Source organism: Alligator mississippiensis, chromosome 5 (assembly GCF_030867095.1).
Source record: "Alligator mississippiensis isolate rAllMis1 chromosome 5, rAllMis1, whole genome shotgun sequence".
NCBI lineage: Eukaryota > Metazoa > Chordata > Crocodylia > Alligatoridae > Alligator > Alligator mississippiensis.
The window spans coordinates 182420374-182446953 of record NC_081828.1 but is presented as its reverse complement, the minus strand read 5'-3'; the positions used below and the strand labels follow the sequence as shown (position 1 = coordinate 182446953).

General features: G+C 48.2%; 1 protein-coding gene across 3 annotated transcripts in view; it reads right to left on the bottom strand.

Annotated features, from left to right (window-relative positions):
- The window catches only part of CACNB2 (calcium voltage-gated channel auxiliary subunit beta 2), a 446893-nt gene that overhangs the window by 335015 nt on the left and 85298 nt on the right, over window positions 1-26580 (bottom strand). The gene's annotated exons all lie outside the window — the stretch shown is intronic.

The window sequence follows — 26580 nt, the reverse complement described above, 5'->3', positions numbered from 1 at the left end:
GGGGGAAGGGGCACTCTCTCCCCCACTCTCTGGGACCAGGGGCTATTTTTAGCCCCCCGCCCCCAAACAAACAACCCCTCCCCCGGGTAAGCCTACCCCCTGCTTCTGCCCACCCCTCCCCCCACCCTGACTTACTTCCTCAGCTCCCAACACTGACGGACGCTGGTAAAATTGGAAACAGAAGTGGTTTGAGGGATGTTGAGGGTTTGGCAGGCTCAGGAGGCTTGGCTGGTCTGTGTGGGGGCAAGGGGCTAAAAATAGCCTGGTGCCAAGGTGGCAGGTAGTGGAAGCAGAATGCTGGGGCCAGTGGCTGGGCTTTCCCAGCCATGGGGCTGCACTGGGCACTGTACATAAGTTCAGCTAGATTGATCTCACCAGACCCAAACTAAGGTAGACTACCTCAGAGGTATACTTAACTTAGATTGAGGCAGCCATTTTTAGACCAATCTAACTGTCCTGAACTTCTGTACAGTTCACACACACACACACACACACACACACACACACACACACACCCCTGGCCAAACTAAGTTAGATTGGGTGGCTATTTCTAGCACAATTTAACCTCCCTTAACATCTGTGTGTACCCTTAGTGGCTGGGAGCTGCATGCTGCATCCTTTAGACCAGCATTTCTCAACTCATGGGTTACAAGCCAAAAGTGGATCGCAAGAATATAAGAAAGGGTTGCAACCAAGCTTTAAAATGGATCCTCCTTTAAAGGAAAAAACAGAGGAAACTGGCTTTTTCCTTACAGGTTGGCAGAATTCCAGCCTGTAAGGGGCCACTTGGAGCCTCCCATGCTCCACAACCCCGCCCCTGCCACTGCCCCACACACCCACCTGCTGCCCCACACACTGGAGGTCTGGACCCTGGGGGTGGGGGGAAGTGGGTTGGGAATGGGGGGCACTGGCCCTCAATGTTTACAAATGGGTCCAAAAAAGGTTGAGAACCACCACTCTAGAGCACATGCCACAAGGGCCACATGCTATGCTGCACCAGTGGCCTCCATTTCCATAGTATCAACTTCCTTCCCTGCCACATCATGCAGCATAGTATCCCCAGATCCCCTTGAGCTTCCTCAACCCCATGGGCCACACCACCCAGCCTGCTCAGAGAGGTAGGGGCTAAAAGCCGAAGAGGAAGAAGAGAGACCCTTAAGACCCTAGTGACAGCAGCAGAAAGGGAACATACCCAGACCTGAAGCCCAGTAGCTGTATGTTAATCCCTTGAGGATGCTACATGCAATCCACAGGCTGCCAGCTGAACACCCCTGAACTAATACAATACCCTATACAGATATAGTATGAGTTGGTTCAGGCAATACAGCAACTTTGGATAGCTGCATTGTCTTCTACAGCTATACAGACAGTATTTTCTCCATTTCAGTTTAGTCCAGTTGTATAAGAAGTTCACTGAAAGCCAGAAAGCAGAAAAATTTGGTTTTAGTCATAGATTGTAAGAAGGAAACAAGCTGTGAGGCTAAGATCTACTGGTTCTTGTAGGACGATGACCAAAGATGATTAGTTCCATTCTCTAACTATATATCAGATTTTATTTAATCAATCAGTTTTAATGCAAATTATGACGACTAATTTTATGCCTTATGTAGCCATCACGCTTAACATAGTTTTATTAAACAAATAAAAAAAATGCTGGTGTAAGGCATGTGAACTGTAATTTCCATACAATAATAACTTGACACAAATTCAGAATAAAAATAGTCACCTAGTAAATAATAAATTTTATTAATAATTTTCTAACACAAAATTATAAAAGTTCAGATTCTGGAAAACTATGTATTCAAATTCAAAATATGTATCAAGTTAAAAGTCAATTGATTAAATGTATTTATAACAACCTCCCAAATAATAAAAAGTAGTACAAAGTATAGCACAAAGAAAGTATTTAGCTGAAAAGTCAATATATTTTAATGGCTATTAACTAACAAGAAACAACCTTCTCTAGGTCATTTTACCAAGGGGGAAAAAATTATAAAAGTGCATATTAAATCATTCAAATTAAGGTTATTTGTTCGCTGTTTAAACTACTTAGATTTAAAATCAACTGCCAAAAACAGCAATTTCTAGAATATAAAATTGATGACAGTTAAAAGCAGACAATTTACAATATATGTGATTAATATAAAAAGTAATGGAAACTTCTGTCCAAGAATTTTATATAATGTTCCACAAAGCACCATTCTCAACACAACAGGAAGTTCCGACCCACTGACGTGCCGGACAAGTAAGTAACGTGTGTGAAGTCCTGTATAAAACTGGTATGGGATCAGGTAATTAAAGACTGCATCATAATGCATGTACGTTATGTGATAATCAGTCGAGTGCCATCCTTTTCAAGAGGGTTAGCAACACAGTGGACAAATGGTCTCTGCTTAGCTCATTGTGTTTGTCAGCTTAGCCACTGTATTTATAAATAGTTCAGTCCAGTATTCCATGTCTTCTAACCACCTCTTCCTTGGTCAACCCCTCTTTTTCTTCCCTGGTATCCTGTCTTCTATTATATCTTTTGGCCATAGACTAAACAGACAGCAGTTCTCACCACACTGGATACAGCTATCTCCAGCTGGAAAGTCTGTTGGGGTTGGCAGAGTGGGGGGAAGGGGCATAGGGGAGGGAGAGACTGGGGCTGGAACAAGCTGCCCAGTCGGGGCATGGGACACAGGGAGGTGGGTGAAGGATGCGGGCATAGCAGCACTGGGAGCAGGGCCATTGCTCTGCTGCCACTTCCCCAGCCAGGGTGGGGGGGGTGGCCACGGGATGCGAGTGCAGCAGTGCTGGGAGTAGGGGCTATGCTCTGCTACGGCTTGCCCCTTTCCACCCACAGCAAACTGCACCTGCATTGCGCACCCCCCAGCCCCGGCTGGGCAAGTGGCAGCAGGGCATAATTCCCACTCCCAGTGCTGCCACGCCTGCATCAGTACTGGGAGTGGGGGTTCTGCCTTGCCACCACTTGCCCATCTGGTGCAGGGGGGCAGGTGCTGCTGCATGTTGCCAGACGGGGGTGGAGGGGAGCATACGGTGCTGTCCCTTCACAGCTGGAATGGGAGGGTGGGCACTGCCACCACTTGCCAGCCAACACAGGGGGCCATGGGATGCCATTGCGGCATTGCTGGGATCGGGGGCTATGCCCTGCTGCCACTTGCCCCCTTCCACCCACAGTGAACTTCTCCCCCCTGCCCCAGCTGTGCTGCCAGGCCCACATCCCCCCGCCCCCCCCCCCAGCCCCTCTCCCTGACTTCAGCACCGCCTGCCCTGGCTGGACAGCTTGTCCCCACCCCAGCCCCAATCCCTACTTCAGCTGTGCTTCCAGGCTCACATCCCCCCCCACTTGCCCCTCTCCCTGACTCCTGCATCACCCGCCCTGGCTGGACAGCTTGTCTCCACCCCAGCCCCAATCCCTACCTCCCCCATGCCCCTTCCTTCCCCCCTTCCCCAACCCCAACAGACTTACCAGCTGGAAGCAGCTATATCAAGCATGGTGAGGACTGATGCCTGTTTATGGCTGCAGTCTATGGCCAAATCTCCGAATTGGCTGAATCTTTTCCAAGTTAATTTGGAGGCTTCTGATTAGATTTGGGGCTTTTAATTGGTCTCCCAATCTGATTCAGATTCAGAGATTCGGTCCCCAAATTAGGCCGAATCTCCTCCGAATCAAATCAGCTATTGAAGCTTTGCACAGCCCTACTTTTTATGGCATGAAATCTACTTTGCATGTGTGGCTGGTCTGAAGGTAATTGTATAATTTAGTTAGTCTAAGTAAATTATTTGCACCTTATAGACTAACTACATTTATATATATAAATATATACACATACACCACAAGCTTTTATGAGATTGAGCTCATTTAATCAGAGACTGTGAAAAGATATTCACAGACCAGTGTTTAAACTGGAAAGAGTGATTTAAATAAAAAGGTAGAAAGGAAGAGGGAAAGAGGGGAGGGAGGTGGGACTTACCCAGCTTACAAAGATTTGCCCAGGAGATCCCTGGAGGCATGTCTCTATAATCAGGCAACAGGTCACCAGTTGTCCCACAAGATCAATGGACCAGACAATGGGCAATGTGCATTTCACTTAATGAATCTGAGACAGGGAAAGGATGAGTTAAGCAAACTCTGGACCCTGGATTTCAAAAAAGCAGATTTCACCCAACTCAAGGAGTTAACAGACATGGTGTCATGGAGAAAGAGTGAAAGATTAGAAGCTCCCAGCCCTCCTGGACACCTTTAAGGGCTTAGTATTGGAAGCCCAACAAGAAACCGTTCCAACAAGAAGAATGATGAGATCCATGTGGCTGCACAAGGAGCTTCTAGGATGCCTCAGATCCAAAAAAAAAGCAAACAGGCAATGGCAAAGTGGGAAGGTGACCAAGGATGTGTATGATGAAATAGCAAGAACATGGAGGGACAAAAATCAGGAAGGCAAAAATTAAGAATAAGTAGGCTTGGCAGGATTTGATTTTTATTGGTAAACACAGACTGATGAAAAAAAAAATGTCCACCATTAATAATTGAAATTTATAGAAAGAGGATGTAAAAATAGTGTCCTGCCGCAGGTAGGCTTCTGCTGATCAACTAGTGGAGGTAAGGAAACAGGCAGGAGGGCTGGGCACTGCATACATGCATGTGCATGCATGCGTGCATGGGCATGCGTATGTGACCCTGGCTCCCCAACTCAGTGCCTGCAGGGTGCTAGCCTGCCAGACCCACCCTTGCAAACTCAGGCAGGAGTCAGTGGGTAGAGTGAACTGCTGGTTTCAGGTGGCAGATGCCACTGCACTAGCCAGGTTTCCTTGCCGGGGAGCACTGGTGGGGGGAAGTGACCACTTTGGGACAAAGGAAAGCAGGTGATAAGCTCGGTAGCACTGTGCATAGGGCTGGGTGGGGGGCTCACAGCCTAGCAGCACAGCAACTTCTCCCATGCCTGGTGTGTGCTGAGCTGGAAGAGGAAGCAGACACGCCTGTGTGTATCTGTGCAGGTCTGTCTGTGTGTGCGTGTCTAATTTTGCACAAATCTGAAAATTTTTAAATCAATAAAAATCTAAATAAATGTTTGAAAACAAAAATCAATATTATCCATCAAAAGTATTAAAAAATAAAAATAAAATCCTGTCACCGTTAAGAATGAGCTGCATTTGGCAAGGCAGGTTAAAGACAGCAGCTAGGGACAGACATTACACATAAACCGGAGATCAGATACTGGTTTAAACCCGTAACAGAACAGAAGTTCAGTGCACATAAACCAGTTTCAAAATGGCCAAAACTGGATAAACCTGGCTGAATGTTGTATCAGATTTAACAGATTGAGCTCAAACCAGTTTATGCAGCGTTTGGCCCAGACTTCTTCCTGTTTTAACTTCAACCAGTCCCCCAACATCTGAGCACAGTCTTTAGGGAGTCTTTAGTCTTTATCCTCTGAGGCACAGAGGATAGGGAGGGGGCATTATTCTCTCCTCTACCCCCTCTGCTTCTGGGGGACTGCAGTCAGGGTCTGCTCCCCCAATCCCACTGACACTCATTCCATGTGTGGGGGAAGTGACAGAATAAGGCCCCTCCTGCCTCCTTGCCTAAGGGGCCCTGTTGGACAAGCTCTGGCTGGGCCCATGACCCTGCTGCTGGAGCAGCAAAGGGGCAGGGCCCTGATGAGGCTGCAGCCCCTGTCTTGGTGTCCAGGGAGCATGAGCCTCTTCCTGGGAGGGGGCCGTGAGGAGGCCCCCCCAGTGCCACCACTCGTCTGCTGCAGTTTTTCCCCTGCCCACAGCATGGTCCCCTCCCCTCTCCTCCCAGGAAGAGGCTCATGTTCAGAGGCACCATGATAAGGGCTGCTGCCCCCATCATGGTTGCTCCTCCCTGCCACTCCAGGGCAGGGGCAGGGCCAGAGCCTGGAAGGCAGGGCCCCTTAGGCAGCGGGCAGGGAGCAGGGTTATTTCCCCATCCCTCCGGCGTTCAGCAGAGGGGGCTTACCCTGCAGCTCACTCCCTGTGAGCAGTGGCATTTGGGGCAGACAGACCCTGCTGCAGTCCTGCATGGGGCAGAGAAGGGAATAACACTGCTCCCTGCCCCATGCTTAAGGGGCCCTGCCAGTTGGCATTTCACTGCACCCCCAGTCCCACTACTGAAGCAGTGAGGGAGAAGCACCAGGCAGACCCCAGCCTGGGTCCATGTTCATGGGACAGGAGGCTACAATTAAACCCCCTTCCTGGCCAGTTCACTTCAAGTTACTGATAGGGCTGAGCATGCACAGCTTCCCTTCAGCTGAGAGCTATTCTACCACCCCTGGCTCCTGACCTGAGTGACTGCAGGCACATGCCTGCATTTCCTCAGTGCAGATGGAGTGTCTGTACAGTTGCAAACTGATTCAATCCAGGCAGGTTAGATGAACCTGCAAAGATTGAATCAATTCAGGCTCCAGCTTTCTGAATGTCTTCCTCTAGCTAACAAGAAGATGTTCTAAGTATATTGGCCAGAAAAGAAAAAACAAGGGAGCTGTGGGCCAACTGTTAACTAACTAGGTACACCCCTTAACAGAAGATGTAAAGAAGGTGGAACTATTCAACACCTACTTTGCCTCAGTCTTCACAAAAAAATTAAAGCTTTATCTAGACACCTAAAAAAGATTATTTGGATAAGGAAGGGGACCAACTGAGGAATTAGCAGGGCCTGACGATCTTCATCCCATGTACTAAAAGATCTGGCAGAGAAGATCTCAGAGCCCTTGGAAATGTTCTTCATGAAGTCATGGGAGATGGGCCAGGTGCCAGAGGAATGGAAAAAGCCACCACAGTGCCCTCCTTTAAAAAAAGGTGGGCAATAAGGAGGACCCAGGGAACTAGAGACCAGTTAGCCTCTCCTCAATACCCAGGAAGTTACTGGAGCACATCCTAAGAAAGGACATTTACAAGCATATGGAGGAGGAAAGGATGACTGCATGCAGCCACCCTGGATTTACTAAAAACAAATAATATTAAGCAAATTTGATCTTCTTTGAAAAACTAACTACTTGGGTAGATGAAGGAAATGTTGTGGATATAGTGAACCTGGACTTGAAGAAGGCTTCTGACAAGGTCCCATATGATTTCTCCAATTTATTTATGAGAACATGTGGGCTAGACAAAGCTACTACACAGGGGCTAGACAAGAGGCTCAATAGCTACAAACAAAGGGTAATTATTAATGGATTCATGTCAGAATGGCAGGATGTTTTGAATAGAGTTCCACAGCATTCTGTCCTGAGGCCAGTGCTGTTCAATGTGCCTATTAATGATTTAAATACTGGCACAGAAAGCTTTCTGAGCAAGTTTGCAGATGAAAAGAAGCTGGCAATGATTGTGAATACACTGGAGTACAGGAGTACAATTCAAACCGGAAAGCTGGGCTGACGTTAACAGGATGAAGTTCAATGCTGACAACTGCCAGGTGCCACAGCTTGGGAAGAATAAACAAAAATACAAATACAAAATGGGTGACATGCCTGGATAGCAGCAACATGGAGAAGGATACAGAAGTCTTGGTAGGTCATAGACTTACTATGCGTCTGGAGTTTGGTGCAGCTGCACAAAAGGCAAATGCAGTTTTGAGAAGCAACAATAGCAGCATTAGGTGCAAGATGTAAGAGGTGATAATGCCTCTCTGCTTGATATTAGGGCCCATCTGGAGTACTGTGTAGGACTGTGCAAAATTTCAACGGGCGTTTCATTTCAAAGCTGCTTCGATGCGTTCCAAGCTTGAAACAGTGAAATCAAAATTAAACAAAAGGCTTCAAAGCAAGTTTGAAATGAAATGAGGGCACTCAAAAAGTTTCGAGTTTCGAAGCTGGGCTTGCTGCAACGCAGGCCCCTGGATCTGTGTGTGTAATGAAAACAGGCTGCTGCTGCCAGCTGGGGCCGGCACCAGCACCAGGCTTTTGGCGCTCAGCACGAGCTGCACCTAGCACTGGTCCAGGCCAGCAGCAGCATTCTGCTGTCATTCCACACACAGATCCAGGGGCCCATGCCCCCAGGAGGAGTCTAGCACAAACCCATAGCCCTCCCGGGGGGTGCCCCCAGATCTGTGTGCAAGATGACAGTAGGCTGCTGCTGCCAGCTGGGGCCAGCACCCAAGTCTGCCCGGCGCAGCCCGTGCTGAGCGCCAGGAAGAACCCAGTGCTGGCACTGGCCCCAGCTGGAAGTGGCAGCGTGCCATCATCCTGCACACAGATCCAGCAACCCGTTCCCCCCAGGAAGACTCCAGCACAGCCACACAGCCCTCCCGGGGGACATGGGCCCCCAGATCTGCACACAGGACAACAGCATGCTGCCGCTGTCACCAAGTAATACAAGTTTTGTTTGTCAGCAGTTTGAGATGCACATTCTAAGAAGCCCCTGCCCTATCTTCTTGAAACTTGGCAGGCTTCATGCCCTCAGAAGGGGCTACCATCCCTGCAATTATCAGGGCCAAATCAGGCAAGAAATGACAAAGTTATAGGCATTTTCATGATTCCCCATTATAGCCTACAGGCGAAACATCGAAACAGCTTTGATGAAACGAAACAGAACAATGCTTTGAAATGAAACAAAATGATGAAACAAAAAACTGTCCCTTTTAAATGGAAGTCAAAACAATACAGTACTGTTTCACACAGCCCTAGTCCTGTGTGCAGTTCTGGGCCCCATATTTTAAAAAGAATGTGGAGAAGTTAGAGAGGGTTCAGAGGCAGGTAACAAAGATGATGAAGGGTTTGGAACGCAAGTTACACAAAAAGAGGCTGAAGGAGCTAGGCAGATTCAGCTTCCAAGAAAGGGGCTTAAGAGGGAACATGATCGTAGTCTTCAAATGACTGAAGATCATTTGGGCTGCTATAAAGAAGAGGGAAAACACCTTTTCTATCTTGCTGCAGAGAGTAGGATGCAAACCAATGGCTTGAAGTTACAGAAAAGTAGGTTTAGATTAGATATCAAGAAAAATCTTCTTCATTGTTAGAACAGCAAGGCAGTGGAATAGACCACCTAGGAAACTTGTGGACTTTCCATCACTCGAGGTATTCAAGGAGAGGTTGGACAGCCTCTGGTCAGCTATGATCTAGGCATAGCTATGCCTATGTTCATTTAGGGTATTTCCCATGCTCTGGGCTTTCCTGGTTGCTGCATGGGGCTGGAAAGGAATTCCTCCCCTGCTACTACATATGTTACATTTTTTAATGCCTTCTTCAGAAGCACTAGATGTTGGCTATAGCCAAGGCTGGAGACTTTGATTGGGGTATGCCAGTGCTCTTGCTGGGACTTCAAGCCAGAGGTTCCTGGCTAGAAGGTCTTGCCCCTCCTACTGATCACCATATTTGGAGTCATAAAGGAATTTTATCTCATGGTCAGATTGGTCTGGACTGTGGGGAGAGAGGGGGTTGCCTTTCACTGTAGTAAGGGGTGTGGCTCTCTTCCTGGAATCTATTCAGTGTAGATCAATAACCTTTTCCCAAAGTAGGATGTTGGCTGCTGTGGTACCCCAGGTTTACCTATGGCAGGTTAGGGTGGTGTGTTATGTCAGGGTTGACAGCAGTTTTACTAAGAAGTTAGATTAAGAATTTGTTTAGGAAAGGGTTAATCCTGGTTTAGGCAGCAGGTTGGACTAAATGACCTCTAGAGGCCCCTTCCAACCCTACTTCTCTGATTCCTATGAAGAGGATCAGCTGTGACAGAATGCGTTCCAGCCAGGACAGCTGATCCACTTCATTTGGTGGTATCCACTTATACCCACAATGTTTTTCATGCTAACATCCCCAGCTGTAGCTTCTAATACCAGGCAGTAAAAGTGAAGTCCCCATTCTGATGACTACAGTACAAATATATATAATTTTTTTAACTTTACAGCTAAAAACCTTAAAATTAATAATGACATCTGTTATAAGGTTTACCAAAAACTTACAAGAACAAGTGGGCAGCTGGTGGGATGCTGAACAGCGTGAATTATAGTAGGGTAATCAAAAGGAAGATATTAGCATCTGAAGAGATTTTGTTATTTGAACAGAAGCAGAGAGTAGGCATTCTATTGTCTTAGGTACTGAAAAGTTCAAATTAGGCTTTGGGCACAAAACTCCATTTTTGGTAGCTAATTTTCAAAGAATCCATCTCAGTCTTTTAAGAGATTGAAATTTGCAATGTAAAATCCATCACAATCATTGTACCTTTCATAAGCACATAACAACCCTTACCAAACAATAACTATTAAGGCCATTAGTAGACATAAGTTCTGTGCATTTTTTATTACTATTTTTCACATATTAAAATTACACAAAAAGCAAATCCCCACTTTGGACAAGACGACTCTCAGGAAGGAACAACTATCATGCATATCTTGAGCACTATCCAACACATCATAAACTTAATTCTTAATTAGCATCTGATGAAGTGAGCTCTTGCTCATGGAATCTTATTCATCCCTGATTCAGTTAGTCTTCAAGTTGCATCCATACCCTGCCTTTTGTCTCAATAATAAATAATGAAAATGAATATGTATACAAATATAAAATTTAGGGGTGAACCAATAAAGATTTTTTTTGGCCAATATCAATGGCCAGTTGTTAACCAGCCATATCAGCTGATACCAATCCAATTGCCAATATACAGGCCTGCAGCTTGGAGAGCAGTGTCCGGCTGGCAAGTCTGTGGTGGGGGGAGAGGGCTAGGAGGGGCAGATTTAGGCTCCCACAGTGAGAGAGGGAGTGATGTTCGAGCAGGGGCAAGCACTGCCCAGCCGGTGCGGGGCCTGGGATGGAGCTGCAAGCGGCTCGTTTTCAGGGTGTGGAGGGTGGAGACATGAACGCCAGCTCCTGCAGGCACCAGCAGCACTGTTAGTAGTGGGAGCATGGTGGCAGCAAGCAGGGAGCTTCCACAGGCAGCCGTGGCGCTATCGGCGGCGGGGGAGGGGGGTGGCGAGCATCAACCAGCTGTTGGCAGCCACCCGCAGATGCCACTGGTGATCACAGACCACCCGCAGATGATGCCAGAGTTGTGGGAGGGGTGGGGGGAGGCAACAAACGGTGACCGCCCACAGGCCCTGCCAGCAGTGTCGGTAGCACATTTCTACAGGGGGTACATGTGCACCCACATGCACCCCCTACATGTCACCAATGGGTGGAGAGAAGGGCAGCTCTCCTGCATGCACCCCCAGAAAGGCACATGGAGCATGTGCCCCATGAATCTGTGTTCAGGGCAAAGGTGGGCTGCCCACTGTGGGTTCAGGGCCAAAGGGTTAGCCAGCCTCTTCCTGGCAGCGGGACTCGGCCGGGGTAGAGTACAGCCAACCCAAAATTTGCTATAGCCACCCCATAGATCCTCCTCCCAGTGCTGCCACTCCCCACCGGGAAGAGGCTGGGGCAGCCTACCCTCACCCCACATATAAATCTAGGGAGCATATGCCCTCCATGCCTCCCTGGGGGCTCATACAGTCATGGGGAGCTGCTCCCCTTCCTACTCCCCTGGATGAGTTGCCCATAGCTCCAATCTGTGCCCCAGACACCCCAGCTGAGCAGCACCTGGCTCTGCCCCTGCACCAGCCCCATTCCTTCCCTCATCATGGGGGCCTCAATCTCCCCCCTATGCCCCTCCCCACCACAGACTTACAGGCTGCTCTCAAGCTGTCACAGGCTGCATTCATGCTACAGCTGCACACATGCAACCAGCATTTATCAGTGACATTATTGGCTACACCAGCCAAAAAAAGCTGACTGCCAATAATGTCAATTTTCCTTTCATCAATGCCGATACAACATGAACTGATATATCAATGCACCTCTATATACATGCAAATCTCATTTTGGGTAGCTATAAAAGGAATTAAGGATGTCAAATTTATACAATAGTAGCAAAGAGAACAAAAAAAAGATTTATACCAGATATTCTAAAAGGTATATAACCCTTTTTGTTATCAAGGCACAGGTTGTTTTAGAAGAGACATTCTGAGAGCTAAATTTAATTTAGGAAAACAGCTTATGACCAAATCCACATTGTAGCTTTCTTTGAAACTAGACAAACCAACATCCAGATCTCAATGGGTAGATAAAAGGAAAGCATAACGAGAGGGGATTTTTATTTACTGTCCACTGGAAAGCTTTTAGGACATAGCAAAGCCCACACCATAACCAAAGTTAATGAAACTGACATTTTTCCCCTCTTGGCTTGAGTACACACATTAAGATTTAGAGAAAATGTGTCAGGTGCTGATGATCACTTGTTGAACAAAAGACATCTGCTAACAATGCCAGAAATACAAAAATAGCTTTTTAGCTTTTTAAGAAAAAACAAAACACAAGAGAACTGGAAGGCCAAGTGGAGATCAGAGAGATGCTGGATGCCAGCCAGAAGTAAAAACTGTAACTCTAACCAATGCAAAAACCTAGCAGGAATAAAAGGAATGCTAGAACAATAAGCAGAAGGCAGGGCAGAGATGTGCCTTATAAACTAACTGAATCAGACATGTGTAAGCTTTTGTGAGCCTGAGAACAATAGGCAACACGCTTCTAAAATCTCCATAGGAGAGAGCGCGACTCAACATAGAAGGTGTCACTTTAAGAGAACAGTGCTCATCATTACAGAAGGCACCTGCAGATTAACACTATTCAAAACTCAGATCTAAAGGAAAGCTCAGTAAAAGAATTCTGAAACTTTCCAGTGAGCCTGAGCATCTGCAGGTCTGCAATAAAATGACCCAAACTTTTACTTGTCAAAACAAAATCAGGACAATTCATTGTTTGTGATGGAGTCTGGGTTTTCATATTTTAGGGCAAAGTCAAGTCAGTGATTCCCCGAGTGTGTGCTGCGAAACACTGGTGTGCTGCAAGAGCAACAGAAGTGTGCCAAAAGATCTTGTTAGAGGTGACATGCCTCATAGCCCCTGAATGAGCAGGTAAATGATCTCCTCCCCTGACTGGCACCCTGTGGTTGTCCCATCTACTCCAGCAACAACTACAGCTGCTTCTCTGGGCACTGTTGCCACTGCTGCTGCCACCTTCCCCTGTCATTCCATGACTCCAGGTAGCCCATGTGCTGCCCCACCCCCCATGCTCCCAGAAACATGCTCTACTACAGGTGAGCAGATTCATACATGGTACTGTACTCTGTAGCCTGGCTAGTTCCTTCTACTCCTCCCACACTCTCAGTGCTGATGGGGGGGCCATGGGGAGGGTCATTGGCACATGAGACCCTGGAAGATCAATGTCAGCCCTTAAGTGGCAGCAGCTAGATCAGTGATTCTCAGTTTTTTAGCCCCAAGGCCTCTCTCCATATCTTTTCTGAATTTAGGTCCATTTCAGCAATTTCAACTGTGGTGCCATGAATCATTAATTAAATAATCAAAATTAATAAAGAAACACATTATATTGATAGTCAACCACTGTGTTTTGTGTATTATTCATATATGTATGTATGTATGTATGTATGTATATATTCAAAATAAGAGTGTAAGTGTGAATGCACCACCAATTTTAAACCAGAAAAAAAAAAAGTGTGCTCCAGTTATCAAAAAAAATTAGGACAGCCTGGGCACATCCACATGAGACATTAAAAGCACAGTAGACTAATTCTATTGCACATTAGTGTGTCACAGCAAAAGCCATGCTAATGCACTAATACAGAGTGGAATTAGTCTACTGCACATTAGCATCACATAAAAGACGTGCACCAGCGCTACTGCACAGTAGCGCCAATTACAGCACATTAAGTTAGTACCTGTTATTACAGGTACTAACTTTAATGAGACATAATTACAGTGTATTAATGCCTGGGTAGATGTGCCCACCATGTGATAAATTTGCTGCATTCACAACAGAACCCTCAGCCACACACCAGATTATACTTCTCCTAGTGAACTGTCTCCTAAACCAGAACCTGCATGTAGTCATGAGCAGCTGGAGCTGATTAACTTGTTTGAAGCCCTGCACTGGTGTGGCTGGTGGATAAGGAGGCAGCAAAAGGCTAAGGGCATCACAATCAGTTACAGAAAGTTTCCCACACAGACACTGCATTCAAACTTCATACTAAGGGCGCAGAGGACATACTACTCAAACCATCCCAAGAATGTCACCGATTGGGAGCCAGTTCACAAATGCCCCTAGACAGAAGTGTCTACGTGTACCCAGTAAGAGTTCTAAGTCAAACTCTTACCGGGTACACGTAGACTGACCTTTTACGGATTGCACTGCTGCCGAAATGTCACCAGGGAGCGGTACACTACCCAAAACATCATGCCTTCCAGTTGCTAGCGCCTGTAGTTTCCTCAGGATTTCTCTAGAGGAAAGGGAGAAATCCCCACATTGCTTGGACACCAAGAAAAAGAAAGATGTCAATAACTGCATTACATTTTTTTGCCTCTCCCCTTTCTGAAAAAATCACTGAGTTAAAAAAGACTGGCTGAGTTTAATAAAGAACACTGTTACACTTTACCAAAACATAGGTGTTTTGGGAGGCCCACAAATGTGTTGGGGGGGGGGGGGGGGGGGGGGGAGCCTGGACCCTATCACAGGAAATGGACTCTACTCAGTAGGATCCAAGACTTATTTGAGACAACAGCATGGTTGAGGGTGGAAACATTGCCAGGGGCTTGCAATGGCTATTTGGCCTCCTTCTTATAGTTCACAGGGGCTCTTAGTACCTGGGTGGGGATGGGACAAGAACTCGCCAGCTTTTCCACCCCCTGCCCTGGAAAACCACCTTACCGATCTCACCTCCTGATATAAAGACCCTGGGTAGTAGGGCCCTGGGCTCAATGGGAAGCAGAAGTGGGGTGAAAGCTGGTGCTGGGAGGGGTTTTCTTGCTCCCGGCTTCTGGCCTGCCACTGTTGCTCTCCACCCAACCCACGACTTAGTTTCCCTGACTGCCTGACCTGCAGAGCCCATGCCTGTACTTGCTTGCATGCTACTGAACTCTGTGGTGGTACCCAGTAGGGATGTGCAAAGCTTTGGTCCCCGATCTGATTCAGTGGAGATTCGGCCCAATTCAGCAGCCGAATCTTCAAATCCAAATTGAATCAGAGGACCCTTTAATCTCTCCAAATTGAATCGGAAAGATAGACACAGATTTAAATGTTTTTTCTATGTACCTCAAGGCAGCAGGGGCTCATAAACACTGCAATGCTGGGGTGCATGGAGCATCCCACAGAAGTTCAGGGGGCTCCCCAGTACAGTCGGCAGCAGACCTGGAAGTGGACCAGAAGCACTTCCGGTCCACTTCTGGGTCCACCACGGAACGTGCTGGGGAGCCCCCTTATGCCCCCCCCACAAGCTCGGTGATTGGTGCCTCCTGGGTCTGGGGGCGCATCTGGGGTCCCCTGCGGCCAATCACAGGAGTGGGGTGGGCCCACAGCACACCCCCTGGCAGACCCGGAAGTACTTCCGGCCCACTTCCAGGTTCACTGCCGAGCACATGGAGGGCCCCCTCTCCCATACTCCTATGAGACGCTCCATGAGCCCCAGCATCGCAGCAATCATGAGCCCCTGCTACCTAGAGATAAGTAGAAAAAACTTTTAAAGCTGTGTCTATGTCCGAATCACTGATTCTCCAAATCAGCATCGAATCTTCAGATTCAGATTCAGCTGAACTGAATCAGGGACAATGATCCAAATCAACAAATCGAATCACTGTCCCTGATTCAGGCCAAATGCATATCTGAATCAAATAGGGCCCACTTTGCGCACCTCTAGTACCCAGACTGGGGGTGACCAGGTGTATGTATGCATATGGGGGAGGGTGGGGTGATGGCCCCTGCTACTTCATTCTGGTGGCTGGTTGTGCTGGGACTTCCCATAGTCTCCACCTCATTCTGCAGCTTTAAAAAGGACTTTACCTAGAGAGCTTCTCAAGTATCCTGCATTGCTTGCATAGAGGCTCAGAATCTGAAGGACAGGGCTTGCTGCAAGAGGGCAGCACAGAGGGTGAGGAACAATGAACAATTAATGAACTCATTCACTTCACACAGAGCATGAAATTGACAGTCATTCTGTTCTATTACCAGAGCCATTGAGTAATGCCTGTGTTTCCACCTTCCCCCCACCCAACACTCAGCAAACTGATGTGTTTATTGTGACAGGCACAAGCACAAGGAGGGGTGGCACACAGGCTCCATCCCCCCAGCCTCTGGAAGCCCCTCCACTGCCACCCATGCCCCAAATGAGCCTGGGACCCATAGGAGGGAGGTGAAATTTACAAAAATGCTTTTCAGCGTAGGCAAAAAAGCAGAGTTCAGGAGGCTGGGATAGAAATGGCCAGAGCATCCAGCCCCTTGGGAACCACAAGCAGGTGGCCATAGAACCCCCCTAGCACCTGTCTACACACTCTTTTCCTCTCCCAGACCCACCATATGAGCCTGGGACCCCTGCCCAAAATCCCTAACAGGGAAGTGAAACTGGCACAGAGGCTTTCTGCTTGCCCACCCCTGAAGGCTGTGGTCTCTGTAGGCAGTATATCTTTTGGCACTCAGGGGATCAGAACCAAACAATACTTTTGAACTAACTTCTGTCCACATAATTCTGGTAAAGACATGTTGCAATAGACCAGTTTTTGGTCTATATAAAAGACTTGTTATCAAACTTTAAATACATATTTTTCTGATTTTTTAAAACAAATTTAAGTGTTTCCTACAACCTCAAAGATTATTAATAAACAGATCTACTTCCCCATATCAAAGGGAACTGAAGAAAATAAAGTAAATATGATACTGCTTATTATTTGAGAATTACTACCTCTATTACACAGTTTACTGTATCCAATAGAACCAATAGTCTGGTACAAGATTCAACAGAAGTTATACTGTAGGCACATACTACTAGTTTGTGCAGAGATGTCACCATCCATAAACAAATCATAATCCATGACGATTCCAAAAACTTAATGTTCAGATAGGCTTGTTTGGAGTCTGATCTATCAGAATTAATACAAAACCCTTATTTTTTTTTTTTTTTAAACAACCTGGGATGGGGAAACTTACAGAAGAACTAAAATGCATTCTGACAAGATTTTTTTCTTCATCTTCTCTAACATCTGGAAAACTGCACAATGAAAACAGAGTCATTTCAAATGGCATTACAAAAGGTCAGAACAATGCTCCTAACCCTGTCAAGGCTGGCAAGATTAATGCTTGTTTTAGGTAAACTTAGGATCCACGTCATATATTTCAGACTAAATATAAAATTCAAGGAGCACGGGAAAAAAAGCAGACATTTAAAAAAAAAAAGAACAAGGATTTCATTTTTTTAGAACCCCACACAATTCTGGAAATATTAACCATTTCACTGCCATTACATTGTGTATATGATTTAAATGGCACATTAATCCAGGAAACTAAGAGAATGCATGACAGATTACTATAGACAAACTCCTTAATTATAAAATGATTAAAGCGTAACACCCACAAGTCATCCACAAAGTTCTAACTATTGTAGTAACCTACTGAATTTACATTTACAAAGCGTTCGCATTCACAACATCTTGGTTTACAATTCAGAAAACTCTATCATGTATTAGAAGTTCTCCTGTAATAAGCCAACTACCATGTAATTTTAACTTCCATGCTGCTTTTCAGATATCCCTATAATACATGATTTTGGTTGCAACAAAGAAAGAAATGACACCAGCTAAAATATTTAATTACTAACAGAACCTGAATCAATAATGTTATCATCATTAGCTGCATCAAGATATTGACTCAACCTCATAGCAAACATGAAAAGAAGCAAAGTAGCAGCTGTTACATAAATAAGTTCTGAGGACTGAAGCCAGTGATGTGATGGAAGAACATAAGCATTGCTACAATGCTGTGCCTTCAGAAATATTTAACATGTGCACTCCAATGCTAACCAAGTGCAGTAATGGGCAATAAAACAGACTCCTGCCCTCAGAAAGCACAGGACTTGAATCCCAAAAAGAAAAGAAACCCAATACTTGTGTTGACAACAAGGCAAAGAGAACTCCGCATGTGCAATTCTAAAAATATTTGCTCCATTTTTCTATGACTATATGCAAATAACATCTATTATCTCCAGGTTGGCAATACCAAATTCCAAGTTCATTTCCACCTTTCTACAAATGAAGTATTCAAATGAGAGAGCCTATCATTGATGCACACTGAACGACAAGACAATCAGATTCTCAGGTCCACAGCAGCGTAAAAGCCTTGTTACACATTAATTTTGGGCAGCTCCTAAAGCAATTAACCTCTGGATTGTCCACACATTAACATAATTAAAATAGTTTAAAGTACACTTTGGCTGCAGGGCCACAACGAGTTTTGGTGAGCTGTCAAGGGCCACAAGGGTAGCCCCACCCCTTGACACATGTCCCACCCCTTGGTCGCCATCTTGGGATCAGAAGTCCCATCCCTAACCCATGACCTTTGCCACTGGAAGTTCCTCCCCTTGCCCCTGAAAGTACTCCGGGGTGTTTACGTCTTGGAAACAGGGGAAAAAAAACCCAACCACATACTACAAGTCAAACACCTACTATAACATGTTATAATTTTATTACAAAAAATGTTTCTCTCATGGTTTGTGTATGTAGTGGTATATTTCATAGTTTATACTGTTTCATAGACATTAGGGCTGGAAGGGACCTCGGAAGATCTTCAAGTCCAGCCCCCCTACCCCTGGGGCAGGAAATAAGCTGGGGTCATAGGATCCCAGCAAGATAAACATCCACATTTCTCTTGAAGGCTTTCAAAGTAGGTGCTTGAACCACCTCTGGCAGCAGTCTATTCCAGACCTTGGGAGCTAGTTCAGTAAAGAAGTTCTTTCTTATGTCCAGCCTGAAACGGTCATGGAGGAGTTTGTAACCATTCAACCCTGTCATCGCTTAGAGCACTCTGGCGAACAGACGTTCCCCCAGATCCTGGTGAGCACCCCCTGATAAACTTATAGGCAGCCACCAGATCACCCCTGAGCCTGCGTTTTTCCAGGCTGAAGAGTCCCATAGCTCTCAGCCTCTCATCAAAAGGTCTGTTTTCCTGACCTCTAATCATGGGTGTGGCTCTCCTCTGAACTCTCTCAAGCTTCTCCACATCCTTTTTGAATTGCAGAGCCCAAAACTGGATGCAGTACTCCAGCTGCGCTCTCACCAAGGCCGAGTACAACAGGAGAATGACGTCCTGGGATTTGCTTAAGAAGCATCTATGGATGCAAACCAGCTTTTTGCTCACTTTACTAGCTGCAGCATCACATTGATGGCTCATGCTCATCTTGTGGTCAATCATGACCCCTAAGTCCCTTCATCATAGTGCTAGCCAGCATAGCACTGCTGAACCCATAAGCATGCTGTGGGTTTTTCGTCCCAAGGTGGAGAACCTTGCACTTTCCAGTATTAAACACCATCAGATTCTCATCCGCCCATTTCCTAAGCCTGTCAAGGTCTGTCTGGATCACCCTCCTGCCCTCAGGTGTGGACGCTTTACCCCAGAGTTTGGGGTCATCAGCAAACATGGCCAGTCCACTTCTGACATGAATGTCTATATCATTAATGAAAATGGTAAATAGGATAGGCCCTAGGACAGAGCCTTCAGGGACCCCACTGGTCATAGTGCACCTTGACGATTGACTTCCATCAACTCCCACCCTCTGGGTCCTACCATGGAGCCAATTCCCCAGCCAGCAGATTGTGGTGAAGCTGAGGCCACAGTTCGCCAGTTTTGCTAAGAGCTGATCATGGGATACCAGATGGAAGGCTTTTTTAAAGTCAAGATGTATGATATCAATCTCTTCTCCCTTGTCAAGGTGATAGGTCACCCAGTCATTAAAGGAAATAAGATTGGTCAAGCAAGACCTCCCCACAACAAACCCATCCTGGCTATCCTTCAGGATGTTGCCATCAGCCAGTATGTTAAGAATGGTCCCTTTTATAATCTTTTCTAAAACCTTCCCCAGGATAGAGGTCAGGCTGATGGGCCTGTAGTTTGCCGGATACACTTTTCTACAGAAGTGATTGCATAATAGTTCAAAAATAAAATCTTACTCTTGTATATTGTGTGTGGAAGAGTGTTTGGGGTGTGGTTGTGAGGGGTATGTGTGTGTGCATGGTGGGTTTTGGCAGGGGTGTGGGGGGTTTGTGAGAGGGTGTGACTGTGTGGGTGGGGGAGCATAGGGTATGTTGCAGGGGTGTGTGTATGTGGAGGGTTGAGGGGGCATGGTGCAAGTGTGTGGGGTTTTTGGGGTGTGAGAGGGTAGGAGGGTGTAGGGACACCCCCTACACCACTCCTCCATGGCACACAGCCCCCACCATCAGCAGCATCATGCTATGGGCCCTCAAGGTATTTGTGGCCTGCACAGGCACTCCTGCACAGCTCCAGCCACAGCTGGACATGGCAGAAAGAAGCAGAGCCAGGCTGGTCTGCCTCTATTGCACATGACTCACATGCAGATCCTAGCACTCACATGCCACCAAGAGAAAGCCTCATGTGATGAAGCCAGCTGCCCTTCCCATTCCCTCCCAACACAGAAGGAGGGGGCAGAGCTCCCTACCACTTCTGTAAGAATCCCAGGACCTGCACATGGTGTCAGGGAGCAGGGAAGGCAGCTGGCTCCATCTTGCAGGACTTCCCCATGGGGCCTTGCAAGTGCCAGGAGCTGCGCATGTGCTACAGGGAGCACCACATGATAGAGTTGAGCCAGCCTGGCTGTGCTCCTTTCTGACATGTGCAGTTCTGGCTGGAGCCATGCACCACTGGGTGGCCGCACCTGTGCGGACCCAGAGGGCCCATTGCCTGCTGCTGCAGCCAGTGGCAGGGGCTGTGTCCCATGAGGGACAGTGTGTGCGAGGGTGGTCCCCACACCCCCACATCCTCCCTCACACCTAGAGTCTGCCCATCTGAGCACTGCACTCCTGTCACCCCCTTGGGCACAGGCTCTATGCTCATACAAGCCCCAACCGCATGCTCCCTGCCCAGTTGCAGCTCCCCCACCACTTTCCTACCTGCTATCCAGCGCGAGCGCTGCAGCAGGTTGATGAGGAACAGCCGCTGGAGGCTAGAGAAGCCGAGCAGAAGCAGCCTCACCCAAAAGCTGCATGCTGGCTGGGCCAGGCTCTTCCACACAAAGTTGGGAGCAGGGCACATGGCTCAGTGGGGTACAATTAATTGGTGAGTGCCCGCAAGCTGGATGAAGTTGCCTGGGGAGCTGGATGCAGCCCACAGGCTGTATTTTGCCTGCCCCTGCTTCAGAGGACTTAAAGTTATGCCACTCCAGCCTCAGTTTGTCTCTGATCTGTGTTACCCAGCTCATGTTACACCAGTACGTAGCTATGCTAAGCTACATGTTAAATGTGAACAACCTACCTGCCTCCACTCCCCTGCTGGCCCGGGTCAGGCCCACTGCCCCCACCACTCCCATCAGGTCACTGCCCCTGACCCCCACCAACCCTGACTGACCTGTTGCCCCCTGCCCCCCTGAAATGGACCCAGCATCCCAGATCCCCACTCACCCGTTCCTGTTCTCCCCCTGGCTTACAATAAACTGTAATAGAGGCAGTGATTCCCAGAAGTCTCCTGGTGCTGTCCTGAGGGAACAAGCAGGGAAGGGGAAACCCCCTGCCCAGCTTGTGCCATTGCCATTGCTGCTGCTGCTCTCTGGGCTGGGCCCCAGGGGGTTTGGGGCATGGCATAGCCCAGTGGCTGCAAGCAGGCAGCATCCACTGGTCCCAGGGCTGCAGCAGGGGCGGGCACCCACATGCAGCTGGACAAGAGCAGGCTGGGACTGGCCCAAGTCTGCAGCAGCTGCCAGGCCAAGTCTGCAGTGGCCCAAGTCTGCAGTGGCCGCTGGCCCCAGCCTGTTCTTGTCCAGCTGCAGGCAGCTGCCTGCTCCTGCTGCAGCCCTGGGAGCAGTGGACACTGCCTGCTTGCAGCCACTGAGCTACGCCATGGCCAACCCTGCCCCAGGGCACCATGCCCCAAACCCCCTGGCACAGCGGAGCCCAGCAGCTGCAAGCAGGCAGTGTCCACCACTCCCAGGGCTGTAGCAGTGGCAGGCAGCTGCCTGCAGACACACAAGATCAGGCTGGGGTTGGCATCTGCTGCAAACTTAGGGGCTCCAGGCTCTTCCTGGTGCTCTGCCTGTCTCCACCCCAGCCCCAGCTGCAGTGGCCCCGGGAGCTGTCGGTGCCAGCTGCCTGCACTAGGCCATGGTGCAGCCCAGCGGCTACAATGAGCTGGCATCGGCCACTCCTGGGATAGCTGCAGCAGGAGCTGGGGTGAGTGGAGACAAGCAGAGCACTGGGAAGTTCAGGGCATGGTGCAGCCCAATGGCCAGTGCAGTCAGGGCTGGGATGAGTGCCACGCCCCACACTGTCTGGGGCTCCACTTGTCTGTACTCATCCCAGCCATTCCCAGGACCAGCCAACAGGGGAACCTATCCCTCTTTCTTACATTATAAAGTATGTTCAGTTTATGCAAATTCGATTTATACGGCATTCTCCAGGCCTATGCCGATCACATATGTGTGAATATGCAAATTTACTTTGCATATAATAGAGACCTGCATCAGGGAAGTAAACCTGCGGATTCGGAAATGGTGTCTCAAGGCAGGCTTCAGCTTTTTGAACCACAACCCATACTTCAGGACAAGAGACATGCTTGGGTGGGATGGGCTTCACCTCTCCCCCAAAGGTAAGCGTGTGTTCTCTTTCAGGTTCGCTGATCTCCACTGGTGGGCTTTAAACTAGGCTTGTTGGGGGAGGGGGAAGATGAGGATGGAGGGAGCCACGGAACACCGAACCAAGAGCCACCTAACAAGAATAGCCCAGCTAAGACAGGCAACGAGCACAAGAAATATCCAGGTAAGAGACAGGGGCCCATATAGTCCTAGGATTAGGGGGGGGTCGTGCATACACTTCCAGAAGGCCTTAAATGCCTCTACACTAATGCTTGTAGCATGGGGAACAAGCAGGAGGAGCTTGCCCTCCTGCTAGCTAACACTAACCCGGACATAGTGGGGCTCACTGAAACTTGGAAGGGATCCAACGCATGACTGGGTGGTAAATATCAAGGGCTATAAGCTGTACAGGAGGGATAGAACAGGGTAGAAAGGTGGGGGTGTGGTACTCTACGTCAAAGAGCAATACACATCCTCAACAAACAGCACTGGGTTAGGGGAGGGGCAGACAGAAGTGCTCTGGGTCCGTATACAAGTGGGTTGGGGGGAAAGGGACTTAATGTTAGGGGTTTACTACAGGCCTCCCAACCAGGGGGAAGAGCTGAACCGGAAATTCTCAGGTCAGCTCATGGAGGCAGTTAAGTCAAGGGACGTGGTCATCATGGGTGACCTAAACTACTCAGACATCTGCTGGTAAGAGCAGTCAGCCAGGTCTGACCACTCATGTAGGTTCCTAGCTGAGTTATAGGACCTCCATCTAACCCAGGAGGTGCACAGTCATAGATTTCATAGACATTTGGGCTGGAAGGGACTTCGGAAGTTCACTGAGTCCAGCCCCCCGCCTGAAGGGCAGGAAGTCAGCTGGGGTCATAGGATCCCAGCAACATAAGCATCCAATTTACTCCTGAAGGTGTTCAATGTAGGTGCTTGAACCACCTTCAATGGCAGGCTATTCCAGACCTTGGGGGCTCAGACAGTAAAGAAATTCTTCCTTGTGTCCAGCCTGAAATGGTCTTGCAGTAGTTTATGACCATTCAACCTAGTCATCCGTTGGGGCACTCTGGTGAACAGACATTCCACCAGATACTGATGGTCACCCCGATAAACTTGTAGGTGTCCATCAGATCACCCATGAGCCTGCGCTTTTCCAGGCTAAAGAGCCTCATAGATCTCAGCCTGTCATCGTAAGGTCTGTTTTCCTCACCTCTGATCATGCGCGTGGCTCTTCTCTGGGGAAATGCCTTGTTGGACTTGGTCCTGGCCACGGGCAACTATCTGGTGAAGGGACTGTGGGTTCTCGACCACCTGGGCGAGAGCGATCATCACCTACTGGAATTCACTGTCCAGCACAGGGTGTCAAAGGCCTGCAGCAAGGCAACAGCCCTAGACTTCAGGAGGGCAGATTTCTATGACGTAAGGAGACTAGTTGGGGAGGCACTGAGGTCCCTGAGGGGAGGGGAGTTGGAAGTCCAGGAAGAGTGGTCGTTCCTTAAGGTGACGGTCCTTCAAGCCCAAAGGGTGGCAATCCCAACATGGATCAAAGGGGACAAGAGTGCTCAAAAGCCCCCATGGCTCACAAAAAGCATCTAGGAATGTCTCAAAGCCAGAAAAAGGAGGTGTACACCCAATAGAAGGGAGGGCCATCACCAAGGAGGATTATACCTTCATTGCTCAAGGCTGTAGGGGGGCTGTTAGGAATGATAAGGTGGAGATGGAACTGGGACTAGTAACCCAGATCGAGGATAACAAGAAGTCCTTTTTTTAAATACATAGGCAGTAAAAAGAAGGTACTGGGTAACATAGGGACTCTGCAGGATACACTAAGAAATCTAGTGGTCACACCAGACAACAAAGGTAACCTCTTCAACAATTTCTTTGCCTCCATCTTTTTGAGCAGGGACTGCGGCATCCCCCACACTGGGATCCCTGATGGACCCGGGGGGGGGGCACTGCCAGGCCCAGGGTCAGTAAGAGCCTAGTCAGGGAACTTTTGGTGGGACTAGACATGTTCAAATCAGCAGGTCCTGACAATCTCCACCCCAGAGTGCTGAGAGAATTAGAAGAGGTCATTGCAGGACCCCTGGCACAGCTTTATGAGCACTCATGGTGCTCTGGCCAGGTGCCGAAAGACTGGAAAAGGGACAATGTGGCCCCCATTTTCAAAAAGGGCAGCAAGGAGAACCTGGGAAACTATAGGCCCGTTAGTCTTACCTTGGTCCTGGGGCAGCTCTTTGAGAAAATTATCCAGGAGCACATCTGCGAGTGACCAGCAGGAGTGATTATGCTTAGGGGCAACCAACATGGGTTCATTCGAGGCAGGTCCTGTCAAACCAATCTGGTGGCCTTCTACGACCAGGTCACAAAATCCTTAGACGCAGGTGTCGCAGTGGACGTAGTCTTTCTGGACTTTAAGAATACCTTCGACACTGTCTCTCACCCCATTCTCATTAAGAAATTAGGCGATTGTGGTGTCGATGCCTACACAGTCAGATGGGTCGCCAATTGGCTGGAGGGCCGCTCCCAGAGAGTGTTGGTGGACAGGTCTTTTTCGACCTGGAGGGATGTGGGCAGTGGGGTCCCACAGGGCTCAGTCCTCGGGCCTGCGCTGTTCAACGTCTTCATCAGCGACTTGGACGAGGGGGTGAAAAGCACCTTGTTCAAATGCGCAGATGACACTAAGATGTGGCGAGAAGTGGGCACGCTGGAGAAGAGGGACAGGCTGCAACTTCATCTAGACAGGTTACAGGGGTGGGAGGATGAGAACAGGATGGGATTCAATACTGACATGTGCAAGGTACTACACCTAAGGAGGAAGAACCAGTAGCATACCTACAGTCTGGGGAACTCTCTTCTAGTCAGCACAGAGGAAGAAAAGGATCTTTGTCTCATTATTGATTCCAAAATAAACATGGGCCGCCAATGTGGGGACGCGGTCAGGAAGGCTAACCGCACCTTGTCATGCATCCACAGATGCATCACAAGCAGGTCCAAGGAGGTGATCCTCCCCCTCTATGCGACACTGCTCAGGCCGCAGTTGGAGTACTGTGTCCAGTTCTGGGGGCCACACTTCAGGAGGGATGTGGCCAGCATCAAGAGGGTCCAGAGGAGGGCCATTCCTATGATCAGGGGGCAGCAAGGCAGGCCCTACGAGCGGAGGCTATGGGACCTGAACCTGTTCAGCCTCCACAAGAGAAGGCTGAGAGGGGATCTGGAGGCCGTCTACAAACTGGCCAAGGGGGACCAGCACGCTATGGGAGAGTCCCTGTTCCCCCAAGCACTACTGGGAGTAATGAGGAATAACGGCCGTAAGTTAACTAACAGTAGATTCAGGCTAGATATCAGGAGGCACTACTTCACAGTCAGGGCAGCTAGGATCTAGAACCAACTTCCAAGGGAAGTGATGCTCGCTCCTTCCCTGGGGGTCTTCAAAAGGAAGCTAGATAATCACCTAGCCAGGGTCGTTTGACCCCAGCATTCTTTCCTGCCCATGGCAAGGGGTCGGACTTGATGATCTGCTCAGGTCCCTTCCAACCCAGAACTATGAAACTATAATTTCGGGTAGAAAAGGGTCATCGCATAAGAGCAAATTCACATAAATTGAACCCACATAAATTAAGGGAAATCTGTAGGTTAAACTGGGACTTGCATGGAATCATTTGAAAAGGGATAATCCTACCTTGAACAGGGTGCTGGACTAGGTGACCTCTGGAAGCCCTTTCCTGATCTACTTTTCTATGATTCTATAAACTATTTAAGTGATCTTTTCCCTCTGCAAAATCACATGCAACAGCCAGTTTTGAATACCTTGACCTTCAGATTCCTAGGCTAGGTACAGATGTTCAGGGTGTAAGGGGGAGGTTATATCATGTTAAAAATGGCCACCCAATCTAAGATAAATCAGGATGGGGGAGGCATTGTGTGGTCAGGATCCAGAGGAGTGATCAGGGGATGGGGAGGTAGACAGCATCT